Raw genomic sequence first — 3,834 nt, forward strand, 5'->3', positions numbered from 1 at the left:
AAGAGAGACACACATTAACTAAATAATTGCATAGTGGATGTAGGAGTATAAACAGAGGCAGATTGGAAAAAGCTACAGACTGACCCAAGCCAATTTGATAGTTCTCAATGATAAGGTTATTTACGGTAGATAAAGGTGAGTTTCAAAAAATGAATGTTGGCCAGGTCTCCAGTTCTCCCCACTCACTTCCTCACAACAAGGTGTCAGTTACAGTGACAATAAGCCTCAGATGGAATTCTGTTACACAAACGGTTATCAGTTTGCTGGCATCCAACAAGAAAAAAAAATGTAATTATACAACCTGGTCTGTAAGCTTGATGAAGTTCCAGTTTTCAGTCCTCAAATGTACACACGCTTCTCAAATGCCGAAGTGCCTAGAAATCACAGAGGATCTTGTAAAAGGCAGTAGGCCTGGGGTCAACCTGACAGTGCATTTCCGACCAGCTCTCAGGATGGCTGACGCTGTTGTCCCTAGGACCACACTTTGAGCAGCAAGGCTTTTAGACGCTCTGTTAAAAGTTCACTTGAAATTAACGTGGCAACATTCCAGCAGCAGGATTCAGGTGTCAACAGCCTCTGGAAACATCTGGATCCAGAACCAGATGGACTCCTAAGCCTAAGGCACCCTTTTGAAGAGTTTATGCAACTAGACTAGCTCAATTCTTTACCCTATTTCTGCAGAAGCAAGAGAAGGTGTATGAGATTTCTAGCCAAATTACATTTTTAAAATGCCACTCATTAAACCAATTAAAATTTATTTTAAAAAATGCAATTTGCTGGTTATCAAACTCTCGGATTGATTAGAGTTGGAGATTTGCGTAACTGCCTCTTAAATGTAGATTTTAAGTAGAGCTTTTAAGTGCTAACCACACTTTGAATGTGTACTTTATTTATTTATTTATTTATTTATTTATTTACTTTGATTCTTTTTTCTTTTCAGTTACAGCTGACATTCGATTATTTTATATCTCTTTCAGGTGTACAGCATAGTGTGTGTACTTTATTTATTTATTTGTTTATTTATTTATTTACTTTGATTCTTTTTTCTTTTCAGTTACAGCTGACATTCGATTATTTTATATCACTTTCAGGTGTACAGCATAGTGGTTAGACATTTATGTAATTTATGAAGCGATGTGTGTATTTTAGATTAAGGTCCTTCAACTATGAGTTAAATACTCTCGAGGTGCACAAACACACAGTGTATACTGAAACATTTATAAGTAATTTATGGAGTTTCTTTTTTCTTTTCAATTACAGTTGACATTCGATTATTTTATACCACTTTCAGGTGTACAGCATAGTGGTTAGACATTTATGTAATTTATGAAGCGATGTGTGTATTTTAGATTAAGGTCCTTCAACTATGAGTTAAATACTCTCGAGGTGCACAAACACACAGTGTATACTGAAACATTTATAAGTAATTTATGGAGGACATAAATTGTCTATAACCCAGGTTCTACGCATGACCAGATTAAAGAACCATAGCCCAGACTGGGAGTGGCTTCCTAAGGAAGGAACCGAAATCTATGGGATGAGAAGAGGTTGCCTTGGGGGTGAGGGCATTCCAGAACGACCTGTGCCTTAGCTGGTGCCTTACAGTGAACTGTTGTCAGATGATTGAGTAGGTCACAGCAAGTCTCCTAGGATGGACAGAGGAACACAGCCCTGGGTTCTTCTTTCACTTGGGGATAGAGTCTCAGCCCTAGAGTTTACCTGGCAGTTGCAGAGTCATGGTTCCTTCTGTGATTAAGCAGTAAAAGTGACCTTCCTGGTAACTCAGTTTTGTCCTCTGCCTAACCAATTGTGACCTAGTTAGCATTTGGGCAGGCAATTCATGCTCCTCTGGTTGCTAAGGAATCTCCTGAGGCTTCTGGGATAGAAACTCAGCTAAGAAAACCAAGTACTATTCAAGGAAAAGCATCTCTCACCCATATAAAACTTTGCATTTGATTTGAGGGATGCTTTCGTATATCGCTTAAACTCACATGACAAGATTAAACTTGATGTCAGATGACAGTTAATCTGATGTATCTATACAAAGCAGTACCATTAAGTGGCAATACCATAAACACAAATTACAATGAATGAATTTCTGATTTGGAAAAATTTGTAGTATATAGAATTTATCCTTAAAGTGAGACTTTATTAGGATTTTTATACTATACTTTTTCTAACTAACATAATTCAAGTTAACACAAACTGTGATTACACAGAATACTCAAATGTTTGTCTTTTACATTTGATGGTCCTCAGAACTCTGTCAATACGGTATGCTCCTTGAATTTTTTTCCCTTGGATTCAAATTTTACTGAACTAGGCTCATAGTCACCCAGTTTTATCTTCTGACAGCAATTTCCTCCTCCGGCCTATCCTACTAAGGATGAGTTTATGATACATTAGGAAGAGGAAGGGGCTGGGAAAGGAACTCAGCTCAGCGTCTGCGGCAGAATGAAAGGTTTTGTTTGAAAAACTAATGAGCGTGTTTGGAGATGAAAATGTGTCATCTTCAGAATTATAGTTTAACTTCAAGAGGCAACACAACCTGGCAAGTGTGATTGATTTGTATGTGTATACACATATACACATAATATTCATTTCTAACTTAATAAAGATAAATGTCCAAACTAAGGTTATTGGTGTTACAGATGTGTGTATACCTTACGTCCACCAGTCTAGATGGTGAAGTGGATTATGAAATACATCATAGCAACTTCAGTTTTTAAAAAATGTACTTACTTTGGACTCTGTGAGAACTTATTGGTTTAAGCGATGAGTTCTTTAGTAATAAGGAGAAAGCCATAGGGGTTGAACTAATCCCACCGCCTGGCTTTGAATTCCGTTTGAGCCCAGCTGTGTCTCGTGGGGTAAAAGGGCATGTATAGGTGCTTTGCTATCTGTTCCACCACCTTCTGGTTCTGCTCTGTTATCTCCATGGCCTCTACCAGGCTTCCTCAGAACTGGTACAGGCTAGAAATAGAAACAGCTTCAAAAAAATGTTTAGATGAACTCATGGACGGGCTGTGTAATTAATTATTAAGGGAGACCGGCATGGTTTGTGTTACCTCCCTGGTCTTTTCACAGTTGAGATCAGAGGCAATAATTATGCCCTCCTGCCAAATTGCTATCTTAAACAGAAAGAATAACTGCCTGGACTGACCTAGTGAATGTAATGAACATTTTTATGATCTTTTAAATCACCTTCTATTTTTAAGAAAGGGAGCAAACACATCATGTCTTGGGTAGATTTGCTTAAACAGTTCAGACTAAGTCTGCTAGGAGGAACGGTTCATTATAACTGAGCAAGGAGAGATCTGATCTTGAAAGGCAGGCCTGCCAACACTGCTGAGTTGCAAATATGGCTTTAGTCAGAATGTAATTGTGAAGTATGGAAATGATTTGATAGTTATGCAACTATTTTTATAGTCATAAACTTGAAAAAGTAATTGTGAAGCTGTCTGATGGGTGCATAGGAGTTCATTATCCCATTCTACTTTTACATATATTTGACATTTTCCATAATAAAACTTTTAAAGTAATTGTTAATGCCATTATTGAATAAAGGGACTATAGAAGTACATGTTTGGCCCTTACCGATTTGTAGTTAAATCTGATATCATTTAGTCATAATGAGCACTTGACCATTCAGTGGGGCAACAGACCAACAACGACTTGAAACGTAGACATCACAGTTTCCAGAACTGTCATCGGTTCGGCAAAAGTGGATGGCCCAGGCAGCACAGAGTGGGTTACTGCCAAGATCGAGAAAAACTCGAGGGGCAAAAAAAGCCACCTGACCACCCAGCGTGGGCATAGCCGCGTCTCTGCTAG

The sequence above is a fragment of the Pteropus alecto genome, unplaced genomic scaffold (assembly GCF_000325575.1).
Source record: "Pteropus alecto unplaced genomic scaffold, ASM32557v1 scaffold110, whole genome shotgun sequence".
NCBI classification, from domain to species: domain Eukaryota; kingdom Metazoa; phylum Chordata; class Mammalia; order Chiroptera; family Pteropodidae; genus Pteropus; species Pteropus alecto.